This window comes from Peromyscus eremicus, chromosome 5 (assembly GCF_949786415.1).
Source record: "Peromyscus eremicus chromosome 5, PerEre_H2_v1, whole genome shotgun sequence".
Taxonomy (NCBI): Eukaryota; Metazoa; Chordata; class Mammalia; order Rodentia; family Cricetidae; genus Peromyscus; species Peromyscus eremicus.
Window position 1 is genome coordinate 87,283,076 of NC_081420.1, and position 17,853 is coordinate 87,300,928.

Sequence of the window (17,853 nt, forward strand, 5' to 3'; positions counted from 1 at the left end):
GTCAAAAGCTCTGAGGATGAAGAGAAGAGCAAGGTCAGGTCCCACGCAGCCCTGTACACTCCCTCTGTGCCCTTATCTTTGCCACTCATTATTTTAGGTCAGCTCCCTAGAAATTGGTTTTACTTTTTATAAAGATAAAATATTAATGTAAGGAACTTCCCCGATGTATAAAGACATACAGAAGCAGAGAATATCTTTCTAGAGAGTCAACTATCCAATATAAATCCTCTGATGATGGTTTTCCAACTCCCTTGCTGTGCTAATGGATGGAGACAGGTAGAATAGATAGGGTGATGAGGGAGAATGAGAGAAAGAATGTGAGAGAGAGATGGGAAGAAAGGAAGAGAGATGATATATAATAAATAGATGATAAATAGACAAATGATGATTGATCGATAAATAGATGGATGGATGGATAGATAGATAGATAGATAGATAGATAGATAGATAGATAGATAGATAGATAGACAGATAGATAATATACTAAAATTTATTGCATTAAAAAATCAGATTACATTTGCCTATTGGCCTGGTGAATGACCATGCTCTGTTCTATGTACATAACTGTCCCAAAGACTGCTCACTGTCCCACTGTGTAAATAAACCAGAATTCATTGACCAGTCCCCTAATATCAGACAATGTCGTTCTTTCTGGTTTTCCCTACAATAAGTAACATTCCAATCATCCTTGTCGTATGACTTCACAAAAGTGTCCAGGTGCATCCTGCCATCAAGCCCCAGCTCCAGAGTCTGTGTCACCTCGTGTGCATGCTCTGTCTGTGTCACCATGTGCACGTGCTCTGTCTGGAGACAGCTGTGTGCTCAATATCTATGCTTCTCCAAGATTCGGAAGGATGGCAGAAGCTGCCCCCCCCCCAGGTGAAGTCATGCAGATGTGGGGCCTTCGGGAGGGGATTAGGTCATGGAGAGCAGCACCCTATGCCCAGAATCCTATGAAAGAGGCCTGAGGGGACACTGGTGCTTCTTCACCCATGTGAGGACACACGAAAGACATTTATTTTGGAAACAAACAATGACAGGATTGGCTGGGGTGATGTTTTCGCGGTCTGTGACTATACTGAAAAAACATGGGCCACCCTTTAAACTGAAGTGTGAACTGATACTTAAAAAGGAATGCTAGAGTGACTGTAGGAAATCCAGCAAAGTTAGACTTCAGGACAAAGGAAAAGGCTGAGGGCAAAGAAACTAAAGGATGATGGTTCAGGGCAAGCTCACTGGGAAGCTGTAACAACCATAAACATGTACACACCTAACAATAGTGCTTCAAAATATATACACAATGGGCAGGAGGGAAGTGGGCCAATTCTAAAACTAAGCTTAGGGAGTTCACTGCTTCTCGCTCCTTAACTGATAAAGAAACCCACACAAAGTCATTGATGTCTTAGTTGCTTTTCTGTGGCTGTGATAAGACACCATGACCAAGGCAACTTATAAAAGGAAACGTTTGATTGGACTTAGGGTTCCATAGGGTTAGAGTCCCTGATGTCAGGTCAAAGACATGGCAGCAGGAACAGCTGAGAATTCACATCTCAACCACAGACAAGAGGCAGAGGGCACACTGGAGATGGTCTAAGGCTTTGGAAACCTCAAACGCCACCCCCAGTGACACACCTCCTCCAACAAGGCCACACTTCCCAATCCTTCATGAACAGTTCCAACAACTGGGGACCAAGTATTCAAACCTATGAGCCTATGGAGGCTGTTCACATTCACACCAGCACAGAAGACCTGAACAATGCTAGCAACTTGCCCCAACTAACATGTGTAGAATATTCCACCCAACAAAGGCAATTGCTTTTCAAATTTATAAGGATTTTTCTCAAGATAGACCTTATCCTGAGTCACATGGTTAAGTTTTAAAACATTTAAAAATAACTCCAGGCCTGGGACCCCACTACTCTGGAGGTAGAAGCAGGAGGATCAAGGGTTCAAGGTCACCCTCAGCTACATAACAAAGTTGAGGCTAGCCTAATCTACATGGGATCCATCTCAAACAAACAAGCAAACAAAAGAAATACTGAAATCATATGATGTATGTCCTCTAAGCATAAGTTATGGGATTAAGTGAGAATCAATGACAAAAGGGTATTTAGAAAATCCCCTAAATATTTGGAAATGAAGCAACATACTTCTCAATAATCCCTGAGCCAAAAAGTCAGTCACAGGGGAAACTGTAAAATGTTTTGAGTGGAATGAAAATGAAAACATAACTTATAAAGATGTGTGGGCCTCGAGGAAGCCAGTACTGACAGGGAAGTTGGCAGCATCCAAGGCTTGTGTTGGGAAGAAGACTGGTTTCAAAAAAAACGCCTAAACTTACCCCTTCAGAAACTAGAGAAAAGCACAAACCAAACCCAAGGGGAGAAAGCTAAGGGGGACTAAGACATAAACAGGAAAACTGGAAACAGAAAGATCCATGACACCAAAGGGATGGTTTCCTGTTTTCTGTTTGTGCTGCTTGAGGTTAAACAGGGCGCTAGGTATGTTAGGAAGAGCTGCCACTGGGCCACAGCTCCAGGCCCCGAGAGCCCATTCTTTACAATAAATCAAGCTTGGTGTGTGGCACATGCCTGTAAGCCCAGCACTCTGGAGGCAGAAGCAGGTGGATCCCTATGAGTCTGAGGCCAGCCTGATCTACATAGTGACTTCCAGGCCCACCAGGAGAAGGTACACCAAGAGAAGCTGTCTCAAAAGAAAAACAAAAAAAGGAAAGAAAACTTTAAAACTCTCCAGATTGAGGAGAAAGAAAAGAAATAGGTTAGAAATCACCAAAATGAGAGCTGTCATAAATGCCCCAGAGGCAGTAGACAGGAATTTACCAACAAGTCTATGGTGCACTTAACAACTTAGATGAAACTGAGCTATTTCTGTTGTTGCTGTTTTGTTTTGTTTTGTTTTGTTTTGTTTTGTTTTGTTTTTCAAGACAAGGTTTCTCTGAGTAGCCCTGTCTGGAAATTGAGTTATTTTTATACACAGACTAGCACAACCCAAGATGAAGTAGATGGCCTAAGTAGTCTTGTTTCTATTAAGGAATCCAATAAATCTAATTTTCTTTTTTAAATCTTCCAGAAAGAAAATACCAGGGGTCTAGAGGTAGCTCAGTGTTTAAGAGCACTGGCTGCTGCTCTACCAGAGGATCTAAGTCAGGTTCCCAGTACCCCATGACAGCTCACAACTGTAACTCCAGCTCCGGGGGATCTGATGACCTCTTCTGGCCTCTGTGGGAACTGCACATACATGTGCATACACACACACACACACACACACACACACACACACACACACACACACAATAAACATTTTTTTAATCTTTAAAAATAAAAGGAAACCTCAGGCCCAAATATGTCTTATTTAAAAATTCTACCAAACAAATTAATCCTTCACAATCTCTTCCAAGAAAATGAGAAGAGGGAGCATGTTCCAAGCCAGTCTATGCATGGAAGACCACTCAGAAACCTCACTGTGTGCCTCAGCTTTCTGTCACTGTGACGTAATGCCTGAGATTGACACTTCAGAGAAAGATTTGAGTTTGATCATGGTATCAGAGGTTTCAGCCTAAGGCCACTTAGCTACTTCCTGTGGTGGGGCCGGAAGTCGTGGGCCATGGGTGTGGTGTGGGAAGCTGCTCATCCCATAGCCAGCAGGAAGCAGTGAGAAGGATAAGAGGCCACGGACAGGACACTCCCTCTAAAGACCTTCTAGGCCCCCCCCATCTAGCTATGAATTCTCCAATGGGTTAAACCGTTAACGAGACTGGTGTCCTCATGATCCAGTCAGGCTTGACAGCACTCCTAGCTGGAGACCAAACCTTCAGCACACGAGTCTTCAGGAACATTTCATACCACCACAACACTCATGAACATGGACACCATAGTCCTCAAAATACTAGAGGCGACAGCAGCTCAGGGCCAACAGCAGGTGACACCAGGTAGCACTGAGTACTGGAAGGAGCCATCGAGTCAAATTAGAAAATCTTCAGCCAGACGGTGGTTCATGCCTGGAACTCCAGCTCTAAGAAAGGTAGAGGAACAGGCATGCAAGGGCATCCTCGGCTACACAGAGAGTTTGAGGCAAACCTGGACTACATGACCCTGTTTGAAAAAAGAAGAAAGAAATGGGGCTTGGCAGACGGCTTGGTCAGTACAAGCATGAGGACCTGAGTTCTTTCTCCAGATCCCTGGTAAAAGGCTACAGCATGACCTCAGTGCTTGGGAGGCAGGGGGATCCCAGTGACTCACTGGCCAGCCAGTATCACCAAATCAGTGACCTCCAGGTTCAGTGAGAGGTCTTGTTTCAAAAAGCAAAGGTGGAGCCGGGTGTGGTGGCGCATGTCTTTAATCTCAGCATTTGGGAGGTAGAGGCAGATGGATCTCTGTGAGTTCAAGGTCAGCCTGGTCTACACATTGAGTTCCAGTACAGCCAGGGTTACCTGGTGAGTCTGTGTCTCGAAAAGAAGGTGGTGAGCAACTGGAGACTCCTGATGTCAACCTCTGACCTCTACACTCATGTGCACATACATGTGAGTGTGTACACACAGAAATGAAAGCCAGCTGTGGGGATTCAGCCCTGTAATCCAGTAGGCTAAGACAGAAGGCTTACCATGGGTTTGAGGCCAGCATAAGCTACAAAGTAAGTTCTAAGCCAGCCTAGACTACAGAGTAAAACTCAGGAGAGAGAGAGAGAGAAACTGAGATAGGATGATTATAGGGTCAGTGCTAGCCTGGGCTACACGGAGATACTTGTCTCAAAACCCCAAAGGGAAGAAAAGGAATTTAAGAGAGATGAGAGAGGGAAACATCCATTGTCTCTGTGGATACAGAAAACACATTAGACTAACTCTAACAACCACCCATCATTATAAATGCTTTCTCAGCAAACCAAGGACATAAAAAGATTTCTTCTTTTTTTATTTTCATATGTATTGGAGTTTTGTTTGCATGTATGTGTGAGGGTGTTGGATCCCCTGGAACTGGGATTACAGGCAGGTATGGACTGCCATGTGGGTGCTGGGAATTGAACCTGGGTTCTCTGGAAGAGCACCCAGTACTCTTAACCACTGAGTCATCTCTCCAGCCCCATAAGGAGACTTTTTTTCTTTCACGAACTGTTTATTAACTTTTGCAACAGTATGAGTATCTCTTATTACACCCTAGAAGACTAGGATTCAGGGAGGTGGTGAGGTGGCAGTGGTGAATTTGGGTCTCTGGTCTCCCAAAATACCTGCTACTCTACCCCCGATTCTTGAATGGTTGCCAAGTGAGTCATCCCTCCACTGGAGCTATCCCGTTCCATAACCAAAGCAAGAGCAGTGAATTGCAGACATTCATTCTTGGTCATGCCTTCCCGACAGGCAGCATCAACCTAGCCATGGACATATGAGCTCCAGGAGCCTCCAATGGCACAGGATTGCCTTATCATCACCCACTCATGGGAACTGAGAACAACCAGCCCTCCTTCTTGAGGGTCTCAGTCTACAATGATGATTCCTGCTATCAGATCTTCTTTGTATCGGTAACATCTCCTTAAAGAGACTGGTAGCTGTGTGTACTAGTGGAGGTTCACTCAGTTCAATACTGTGGAAACCGAGCTGGTGACAGCCTCAGCTACTGCTTGGGTATCAGCTGCGGAGCCTGAGCGGCAGCGGAAGATATAATCATGGATAGGGGTCAGCTTGTCAGTCATTCAATTGGCGATGTAGGACCCAGTGGTTGTCCTGGAGTCTGCTCCTAGAACCATGCCCCCATCAAATTGCATAGCCATGATCGTGGTCCCTGTGGAGACTTCCTGGTTTTCCCATTCTGGGGTGACAGCCTCCAGCCCAAAAGCCAGTGTAGATCCCCCTCCACGAATAGCTGAGGTGGCTGCCATCTTTTTCTACTGCTGCCACAAAGCAACCCATGAGGAGACTTCTTACCAGAAAAGCGTATTTACTCAAAACCTACAGCTTAGTGCTAAAAGACCAAACACTTTTGCCCTGTGTTCAACACTAAGGCAAGGATGTCTCCCTCGTCTGAGAGATCTGAAGACATATGTGCACCCCAAAACCTGTTCACAAAGCTTATGGCAGCTTTACCAAATAACCACCCAAAGTCAGAAACAATCCAATGTTCCTCAGTAGGTAAAAAGATAAAGAAATTGGTATTGTTTATGATGGAGCACAACTCAGTGATGAGAAGGAGCAGATCACTGGCACGTCAGCACAGATAAACATGGAACACATTAAATCCCGAAAGACTCCTTCTGTGGGATCCCTTTTCTATGATGGTTGTGTGTGTGATGGGAAGAGGGTAGAGTGTCAGAAGGGACTCGTGTTACCAAGGGACAGCTAAGGAAAGCTGGGGGTGTGGTTGATCATCTGGACATGCCACCTCCAGGTTACACAGCTCTGTGTGCCTGTTAGAACCTGAAGAGCCAGACCAAGATTGCCAGCCTCACCAAGCTGGGCATGATGGTCACACCATCATCCTACATATTTAAGGCTGAAATAGAAGCATCCTCTTGAGTTCAAGTCTAGCCTGGGGTACATAATGACTTTGAGGCATCAACTCAGAAATGGATGGATGATAGATAGATAGATAGATAGATACATACATACATACATACATACATACATACATACATACATACATTGATTGACAGGTAGCTGGGAATGCTGGGGTATACCTGTAATCCCAGCTCTTGGGAGGTAGAGGTAAAGAGATCCATTCAAGGTCAACATTGGCTACAAAGAGAGTTTGAAGCTAGCCTGGGATACATGAAGTCTATTTCAAAAACAAAACAAAATAGTGACTCTCGTTACATTAGAAATTTTATAACAAATCTTATAGGAGCTAGCCCCAGATGCACACACTTCCCTGGCCACCTTCCCAGGTGCAGTCTATAGAGAGACTTTGCATGCTTTTCAAAAACAAAGGCTCATTGGCATTTGTTTGCAACTGTATTGAATTGGTAATTTTCGGAGGACTGAGGTACTTTCAACGGTAAGTTCTCCTCGAGAGTAAGTCATGTTCAGGGCTCCTGAGTGTGGAGGGCCTTTCAGTCCCGCCCCCACCCACCCCCACCCCACCCACCCACCCCCCTACCCCACCCCACCCCCACCCCCGCAGCCATGTCCGTTCTGTGCCATTTTCCCTGCTTCTATTTGTTGCTTATTTGTTTTGGAATGTTTTGTTTTCACGTTAGTGCCACTGTGAATAAAATCTTCCTGCTTTGATGCTTAAAGGCGACCTATCTCTGAGCCCTTGCCTTATTAGTGGCTCCTCTCAGTCCTGCTCATTACTAATATTAGCTATTACCACTTCGAGACACATTCCCCACCGTCCACCGCGGCGATGACATTTCCCTCAGTCTGTCTCAAACTTCCCCTCTCAGATGACGGATGACTCACATTTTAAAAAGCAACCTGGCATTTCTGAGTATCCTCCACATGTGAGATGTGAGAGGGCTGCTCTCTGTCCCCAGCCTCTCGTTCCCCTGACCTGAAAGCAAAAGACTGGGACATTCACAGTCCTCTGTCACAATTTCCCATTCACTAGCCATGAGCAACTTGGCCAGATCTGAAGAAAAAGCAAGGCTCTTCCACACCCCTACCCTACCCTCTACCCCACTCCCATCTACCCCCACCTCGGGTAAGTCGATCACATGTTCTCTTGGTGTTCTCCACCTGAGCCTATCCTGTGAACTTGGTACTGTGGGGGTAGTCGTGACCCCTGAAGTGTTACCCAGAAGCCAAAAGCACTTACATGAAACTCCAGGCTGCAGAGGTGACTCAAGAATGTGCCCACCTGACCTTCATGAATGGAGATGAGTGCCATCATCCAGAAAGCAGCAAATGCTGGCAATGGTGTGAGGTAAAGAGGAACCCTCGTTCACTGCTGCTCAGAGCATCAACTGGAAATCAGTGTGGAGGTGCCACAGAAAGCCAAAATTAGAACTACCGTATGACCCCAGCTGTATCATTCCTGGACATGTGCCCAAAGGCCTCTACATCCTGCTACAGAGACGCTTGTTCGTCCATGTGTTATTGCAGCTCAATTCACAGGCACAAAGAAATGAAATCAGCCTAGATGTCCATCACTTGATGTACAGATAATAAAAAAATATGATAGATAAGTGCAATAGAGTATTAGTGCTGTAATGAGAAATGAAATACTGAAATTTACAGGGCAAGATGGATGGAACTGGAACATACATTAAGTAGGTGACCCAGCTCAGAAAGACAACGGCCACCTGTTTTCTCTCATGTGTGGATCCTAGCTTCTAACCGTGTACATGTGGATTGTGTGAGAGTAAACGTGGGTAGATTCTAGGAAACTAGAAATAGGCCCATGAGGTGGGATAAAAGGGCTCAAGCGGGAAGAGAGACAAGAGAACACACGGGACGTGAGAGTGGGAAGGGGTAGGAGGGCGTAAGGGTTCAGCGGGGATGGGGCCAGGGAGATGGGGAGAGGAAGGAGGAAAGAGAGGAGAGAGTCAACCCTAACAAAGTATGTGTGCAAATGCTGCAAGGAAACCTGCTCCTCTATTAGAGACACAGACGGACAGGCGGACGGGCGGACAGGTGGACAGGCGGACAGATAGACAGACACAGGCGAGGGAGGAAACATGAAGTGCAGAGAGTGAGTGACAGTTAAGGACCGCACAGCTCCTGGGAGGACCCTCGGGCAGGGAAGGGAAGACAGTGTGTGGGAAGCAGCCCCACGGCCCCTCCCCCTCAAAGACAAAGCTGTAAGGAAAGGGACAATGAAGGTGGGAGGTGCCCTGGGATCCAGGAGTGCAGCTCCAGTTCTGCAGCACCTAGCCACTACATGGCATCATCAGACAGATGGATTGCCCTCGGTAAGGACAAGCTGAATGCTCGGGACACTCCCAGGCCTAGCTTCATGTTGAAACTTCTGCAGAAAAATGGGGCAACAGGGACAGGGTTTTGGTCCTAGGAATCTGAAAACGGAGAAGTGGTCCCAGGAGAGTCAAGGTCGTGAAGTCACAGGCCCTCAGTGGAAAGGGCCCAGAGTGACATAACGTAACTTCCCAGTCCTGCAGGAATCCCCTTGGGACATCCTCACAGCCCTTTTGAATTGTGCTGTTGGGAGCAAACTTGCTAACTCCCTGAGCGTTTGTGTTTTAACGGTTAAAAACACTTGAGAAACTCTCTTAATTGAGACATGACAAATTCCAATTTAACTATCAAAACCTGATGTGGGGAAAGTGGGGTGTGGTGCTGTGTGCTTTAGCTCCAGCTGCTCAGAAGGCTACAGTAGAAGTCATTGTAGGTCATGAATTCAAGGACACATACACATCTGGGGCTAAAGTGACAGCTCTGTGGGTAAAGAGCTTGCTGCTCAGCATGAGGACCTGAGTTCGGATCTCCAGAACCCATGCAAAGCCAGGCTCAGTGGCGTGCATCTGTAATTTCCACGGTGAGATGGGAAGCAGAGACAGGAAAATTTCCAGAAGCTCAGGGGCCACCTTGCCTGGTATACACAGTGCCTAACAAGAGACTCTGTTTCAAACAAGGTGGAAGGCCAAGACCAGCAACCGAGATTGTGCCCTGGCCTTCACATATGTGTGGTGGCATGGGCACACCTGCATACACACACACACACACACACACACACACACACATCACACCATACATACATACACACACCACACACACACATACACACACACACATCACACCATACATACACACACACAGGTACACACACACACCACACCATACATACACACACACATACACACACACACATACATCACACCATACATACACACACACACAGGTACACACACATATACATCACGCCATACATATACACACACACAGGCACACACAGACATACACACACACCACATACACATACACACACATACATCACACCATATATACACACATACATAGACACACACAGGCTTACACACACATACATCACACCATACACACACACACACACACATACATCACACCATACATACACACACACACAGGCACACACAGACATACACACACACCACACACACATACACACACATACATCATACCATACATACACACACATACACACAGAGACACACACACAGGCTCACACACACATACATCACACCATATACACACACATACACCACATACACACACATACACCACACACACACACACACACACACACACACACACAGATTTAAATTTTTTCAAGGTTTGGGATAGGACTGTCTCAGTGTCATAGAAAGTGTTTTGCTTGCATGAAACCTCATGCCTGACCCTCCACACTTGTATGCTGTGTATGCTGTGGAGTAATGCAGAATGCAGCCTTTCTGTCTACTTTAGCCATCTCTTCTTTGACACGAAATGAATTAGCAGATTTGTAAAGAATCTTTGAATGTGGCATATTGTTGTGGGGACTTGGTTAGAAAACTCTACTCTACAGAAATTCCATTCATATGGGGGGGAGAGTAATCACCTAAGGTCACACTCCAAGAGAATTACTTCAGCAGGTTTTCTTAAAGATTATTTTAGTTTTGTGTGTGAGTGCACGCTGTGTGTGCATCGGATTCTCCAGAGCTGGAGTTACAGGAGGTTGTGAGCCACCACGTGGGTGCTGACAAATGAACTTGGGTGCTCTCAAGAGCAGCAAGGGTTCTTAAGCGCTGAGCCATCTCTCCAGCCCCTGTGTTAGCACTTTTAACAGCTCAGAGCCTACTAGGTGGCCTTTGGGACTGTTAAAGCCTTCTACTATGGCCTCACAAGAAGTCTCGAAAGAGCTAGTACTTCTCACATCAAGTCTCACTGAAACAGTAGTCTAAGCGAACGGGAATCCTCTCCCAGTTGCTCTGCTTCCGGTTTGGTTCCCAGTTTCCCGGCTTCTCTACTGCGATGCCTCATGGAAAGCCCCCCCATTGTGAGTCAGTCTTGAGCTGTACGTGTTAGAATCCCACAGGGCTGTTGACCCTGAGCATGTGCAGCCATGTGGAGGTGGCAAGTACAATTGGAAAGGCCAGCTGACGTGAGTCCTCCCTCGGGCCAGGCTTGTCCACCCCTGAGGTGAGCTGCCCTGAGGTGAGGCAGCTGGCAGAAGTCAAGCATCAACTTGCAAATATACTTTGGAGAAAGTAAGGCAGGGGGACAACTACAGAAAAGGCAGAGAATGGTGAGACCTGTACATGCTGATGGGAAGAGCACATGCAGAACATTTAAAAATAAAATTGCAAGTCAAAACAGAAACAACATCAATGGCCTGAAAAGGTCTGAAAAGACCCTTCATCCAAGTAGATTTTACAGGGCTTGTGGTGCAGGTGTGGAATCCCAGCATTCAAGAGGCCAAGGAGGCTGATAGGCTCGAGGCAAGCTGGGCTACGTAAGAAGATTCTGTCTTTAAAAAAAAAAAAAAAGTAATGTCGGGTGGCAGTGGCAAGTGCCTTTAATCCCAGCCCTCGGGAAGCAGAGCCAGGCGGATCTCTGTGAGTTTGAAGCCAGCCTGGTCTACAGAGTGAGATCCAGGACAGGCACCAAAATTACACAGAGAAACCCTGTCTCAAAAAAAACAAAAAAAACAAAAAAAAAAAAAAAAAAGTAAATATTGAACAGCAAATTCGTACAGAAAAGCATTTGTCTAGCATCTTTGAGGCCCAGGATTCAATCCTCATTACTCCCAAAACCAATTATTGGTCATTAGGCAAATACAAATTAAATTCAAAAGAGACACACCCCTATAAGGTGATAAGCCTGGTTGAAATGTAAATGATGGATGGTAGCAAGGACTGGCCAGGCAAGGGCAAGGGGCAGTGGGGGCTCTGTGCACTGCTGGTTGGAGTACTAAATGGTCCTTGAAACGGTGCAAGCAATTGACAGGTCCCTGTGGTGAAACCTCCGCATGACCCAGCAATTACATCGATCGGTATTCACCCAAGCACACAACCTGGAAAACAATGGATGGTCACACCGATGCCTGGGACAAGTGTTTGTAACACCTTTATCCATACTTGTCCAGAACTGGATACAACTAATTATCTATCAACTGGTGAGTGGACAGATAAGCAAATCGTGGAGCAGTAAAAGAACCAGCTTTTGGGGTTGGGGATTTAGCTCAGTGGTAAGGTCCTGGGTTCGGTCCTCAGCTCTGGGAGGTAAAAAAAAAAAAAAAAAAAAAAAAAAAAAAAACCAGCTATTGATACAAACCACAGCACAGATAGTTCTTCGTTTAAAGGCTAGACCTAGAAGACTATACACTTCAGATTCTCTTTACATGCAATTATTTCAAAGGCACAACCCAGGGGCTGGAGAGGTGGCTCAGTAATTAAGAGTACTGGCTGCTCGTCTGAAGGACCCAGGTTCGACTCCCAGCACCCGGGTGACAGCGCCCAACCATCTGTAAGTGAAGTTCTCTTCCTGCTCTCTGAGAACATCAGGTACACACGGTGTTCACAGATGTGCATGCAGGCAAAACACCCATACACATAAAAAAATAAACATAAATAAATGTCCCAACCAGAGTAATAAAAAGAAGATCAAAGGTCATCAGGGAGAGGATCTGGAGGGAGAGGTAACCCCTAGAGGGGTCAGGGAACCTGAGCAATCATTTAGAGATAGTCTGTCACAACAGATAGGTGGAAATACAACTCCACACATTTCACTAGATTTATCAAATTGTACACTTAAAGTTGGTGAATTTAATCACATGGATTACACCTGGGTGGAGCTGGTACTCTGAACAACATTCACAGAACCAGAATCCAGGCACTGTGATCACAGAGAGACCAGTGGGAAGGAAGGTTTCTGTTTCTGTGGTCAGAGGATTCCTCTTGAAGTATAAACCACCACAGAATTTTCTGAGTGTTCCTTAAGCCCTCCCCACCTCCGCCACACTCCTCCGACCACAGTTGCTCTCCCGGGACATCAGCTGAGACTCTCCATTACTCTTATTAAAGGTGTTTGGCCACGTACTCAGAAAAGTACTGGATCTCAGCCACCTGTCGGCATGTAATTTCCAGGCTGTGCTGGCAATGGACATCCCAAACCTGAAGCCTTGTCACTGAGTACACTCATGTGGATGCTGACCTCCATCCTTTGCCTTCTGATGGTGCCTGATGGATTGTTCTGTAGTAGAATATTATTGTAAGGTGTGTTACTTTCGCTTACATTGCATTTGTTTAACTCTGTGAAGCTGTGATACTGTGCCTGTCTAAAACACCTGATGATCTAATAAAGAACTGAACGGCCAATAGCAAGGCAGGAGAAAGGATAGGTGGGGTTGGCAGGCAGAGAGAATATATAGAAGGAGAAATCTGGGAGGAAAAGAGAGGAACCAGAGAAGGAGGAGGACTTCAGGGGTCAGCCACCCAGCTACACAGCAAGCCACTGAGTAAGAAACAAAGAAAGGTATACAGGAATAGAAAAGGAAAAGCCAGAGGCAAAAGGTAAATGGAATAATCTAAAGTATGGAAAAACTGGCTAGAAACTAAGCCAAGCTAAGGCCGAGCATTCATAATGAAGAATAAGCCTCCGAGTGTGATTTATTTGGGAGCTGGGTGGCGGGCCCCCAAAAGAGAGTACAAACCACCACCAACATTGTTCTATCAAGGCAACCTTGAGGGGAGTGGATCCCCACAAACCATAGATTAAAAAAAGATCATCAAAAATAGCCACGTGCACCGTCGGAGCTTAGCTCCCCCAGAGTCAACAGTCAACCTTAGAAATGGCTTGGCCAGTCAAGACCAGGTGGGCCCATCATTGGATTGCTTACCAATGGGGGAGAGCCAGGGAGTGCAGTGGGGGGCAAATTTCACCACCACTCTACTCAGAAGAAGTATCTCAAAGTATCTACTCAGTGAAGATCTCAAAGGACTTCGCTTTTCCCGTAAATGCCAATAGCCAATGAGACTCAAACCTCCCTGAACTACTAGATGGTCTCTTTTTTTTTTAATTCTGTCTCCTTAAATCTTCCCCCAGGGTCCCACCTCCCACCCCCCACCCACATCCCAACCCTGAAGCTCTTAAAAGTGCAGTTGCCCTGATCTGATCTGTCAGAGACCCCCCGAGGAGAAAGGCTGCTCCGTGATGACAGAGCAAGAGCACTCTGCCCTGTACAGAGTCTGAGGAGCAGCTGGGCTGATGCTGGGGCCACCTGCCTGCTCTGCGTCATCCCCAATGTCCTTGCACCAGCTGGAGGATCGTCCAGCCTCCTTCCACCTGTCTTAGTCAGCTTTAGCTGTTGACTTGATACAGCCTAGAGTTGTCATGGTCCAGATCAGATTGCCCTGTGGCCAAGCCTGTGAAAGATTGTCTTGACTAATTAAGGATCGATGTAAGAGGGCCCAGCTCACGGTATGAGGTACCATCCCTAGGTGAGTAGTCCTGGCCTGTAACAGCAAGCTTGTTGAGCGTGAGCCTGGGAACAAGTCAGCAAGCAGCCCAGTAAACAGTCTTCCTCTGTGGTTTCTGCTCCCAGTTCCTGCCCTGACTTCCCTCCGTGACCTGGAAGTGTGAGATGGAATCACCCTTTCCTCCCTGAGTTGCTTTTGGTCAGAGTGTTTCATCACCGCAGCAGAGGGAAACTAAGATATAGCTCACCCCATCCCCCTCCCTGCTCATCTGAGGCACTCCAGGAGCTCTGTCAAAAGCCCCAGATGTGATGCAGTGGTAGCTCATGCCTTTAATCCCAGCACTTGGGAGGCAGAGCCAGGCGAATCTCTGTGAGTTCGAGGCCAGCCTGGTCTACAGAGTGAGATCCAGGACAGGCACCAAAACTACATGGAGAAACCCTATCTCAGAGAAGAAAAAAAAAAAAAAAGCCCCAGATGTGGAAATTCCTAGGAAGGGGTGCCAGCCCACTGAAACAGTGGGATACAACAGAACCTGACACCAAAGGATCCAGAACATGAGATGCCACTTCCTACCAATGTGTCCTGTCATAGCAGGAAACAGTGGGGGAGTCCCTCAGGCAGTCTGAGTCACAAATGCCGCCCACAAAGTCTAGAGGACACACCTGTGAGGATCAGCGCGTGGCACCACGGACAGAAACTCAGTTCTCCTCCACTGCCTGTTTTCAGAGGGAAGGCCGACCGAGAAGCCGTCGGACTCCCTAAGTCTGATGGCAAGAAACTCGTGAGCTCACCACACTTGGTTTGTTGCTGCTTCTGCCCCAGTGGACAGAAACCAGACTGAGTCTCCTGAGGACTTGGATTCCCCAAAGCCTCCCACCCCACCCCATGTGGGCCATGCGGCCGCTGCTCATACAACTTGTGTCAGTGTGAGGGAAGGCAGGCTTTTGTGGAGGGGGCTGCCTGTGAACAGTGGGCCCTAGTACACGATGGGGTCTAGGCAGGCCTCAGGACATTACACCCACTCTCCTTCCTATACTCACTCTCCTTCCTATACCTCCTGTTATGGGTTCCTTTACGTCATATTAAACTGAGGGCACATTGAGGAGCTTGAGGCAGGAGGATTATTAAGTTTGAGGCTGGGCTGGACTGCATAGTGAGACCCTGTAGGGTTTTGGGTGGTTTTTTTGTTTGTTTGTTTGTTTGTTTTTTAAATAAAAATAGCCTGGAAGGAAAGTACATTGAGAATGCTCTGGATATCCTGTGTGTCCACTCCTACCTCCAAAACAGCTGCCCTCAGTCTGCACGGATGGTCCTAACTATGCTGTAGTAAGGACGATGACCCCCTTTCCTCACTGCTGCCAGCCCCACGAGCACCAAACCTAGAAACAAGCTGCTGTTCTTCGTGCCTCACAACTGAGCACAGAGAAGGACCTCCTTCTCATCCGAACCACAAGCGTCCTGAGCCAGGGACAGGATCCACTTTATGCTCTCGCTCTCTCCTAGGCATCTGTCTCATGTTCTCCTCAACCCAAACCTCTGTCATCCCCCTCATTGTGATGCTATTTCACTGAAAGAAAGGAAGGAAGGAAGGAAGGAAGGAAGGAAGGAAGGAAGGAAGAAAGAAAGAAAGAAAGAAAGAAAGAAAGAAAGAAAGAAAGAAAGAAAGAAAGAAAGAAAGAAAAAGAAAGAAAGCAAAAGAAAATAGACGCAACCAGAAGGGAAAGAGTATGGCTTCCCCGAGACCAGAGCTGCCCGGCCATGGATCCATCTTGAAACAGTCTTCCCAGGGGGGAATCTTCTTCATTTCCAAGATTCTCTGGCACCGGATGTCCAGGCCTGGCTTCTGTCACAGCCTGATGTCACATAAAGAAGGCAGGTGCTTGTATCATGGTGTTACCTGAGAAGATTAAGTGATAATAATAATAATGGTCCAAGGGTGCTGTCAGTATATTCTCCTTGCTGAGTGGGCAGGCGTGAATGCGGGCTGGCGAGTGGAAGTAAGGAATAAAAGACTTTCAGCCTGAGGAAAAAGCCAGCATTTGCCTCAGGGAAAGTGGAGTGCAAAGCAGAGCTGGGTCTGCAGCACAGCACGGTGGCAGGATGCGGTTGCGTAGACCCTGTGAAGAAAAGGGACAGCGGAGCAGGGGAAAGCGAGCTGGTGATCAGGACAGAGGGGTGGGAAAGTTCTGGGTTCTGAGACAGGGAGACCCTCCTGAGGAAGCAGACGGCTCCAGTGTCATCACATGGCTTGCGTTAAGAGGTGGGAAGGTTCACATCAAGGAAGCCGATTCAAAGAGAAAGAGTTGTGAAACTGTTTACGGACTGGCTTGAAGGTAAGGAAGTGCTGAGGGGTGGGCTGATCCAAGGCTTCCCCTGAGGCCTTGATGTATGGAACACAGCTCCTTCCCTAAAACCAGAAACATGCTTGGAAGAGCTCGGAATGACCTGAGGCCAGGACCTTGAGGGAGCTGTGGCTTTGGATCCTGAGAACCCAGTTCCTCCCACCATATGGGCCTGCAGCTCTTAGTCCCAGTACTGCTGTGTTCTCTGTCTGTAATGTTCCTAAGATATGCTGTGTTGACCAGCTTCTGACTTAGTCCCACTGTACAAGAGTTTCTGCAGATTTCGTCCCATTTCTACCTTGGAACTAGTATATAAATGATGTATTTCTTTTTCTTTTTTTTTGGGGGGGGGGGTTGTTGAGACAGGGTTTCTCCATGTAGTTTTGGTGCCTGTCCTGGATCTCGCTCTGTAGACCAGGTTGGTCTCGAACTCACAGAGATCCACCTGCCTCTGCCCTTCAAGTGCTGGGATTAAAGGTGTGTGCCATCGCCGCCCAGCTGTGATGTGCTTCTTAATAAGCTTGCTTGGCATAAGACAAAGCTTGTGCAACACCTCACTTAGGTAAGTGCTTTCCCCAGGAGCTCTAGCAGAAAAGGTGTAGAATGGTTCCTTGAGTTCTGAGACATTTTGAGGGCAGACACCCTCTTCCTTAGACATACGTGTAGCCACACACTTCATAGTCCCGGTAGACTCTGGCTTCCTCCTTAGGTGAAGCTTTACTGTGGTTTCAGAGATCCTCTAAGATGGGGAAGAGGACAGGCACAGGAAGGTCCTTGTCACTGCTGTGTCCAGCCCCATTCCCACTGAGGAGCATCAGATTGCTAGATTGCTAGTACCATTATAGAGATCACTAGACTAAGACCTTGTGGAGCCCTTAAAAACCACAGGCCCATGTGCTGTTGAGGCTGTAGAGGAAATAAGAACCTTGCCCATGAGGTGATATGCCACTGCACAGACACCTGTGAGCTTTGGAACCAGCCACCCATACACAGTACATGCCCTTGGATTCCTACTGTCTTCCCCAGGTACTACAAGAGTGCCATGACGGGGGGGGGGGGGGGGGGGGGACGCGACACATGGGACTTCAGCTTCAACAGGAATCTTCTAGCTCAGTTCTGGAGACCAGAAGTCCAAATTTAAGTCACCGGCTCCCTCTGAGGCCTCCAGGGAGGG

General features: G+C 47.1%; 1 pseudogene; it reads right to left on the reverse strand.

The window, feature by feature from the left end:
- Positions 1–5,185: 5,185 nt before the first annotated feature.
- On the reverse strand, positions 5,186–5,889 carry LOC131910636 (proteasome subunit beta type-6-like; annotated as a pseudogene).
- Between the last annotated feature and the right edge of the window lie 11,964 nt (positions 5,890–17,853).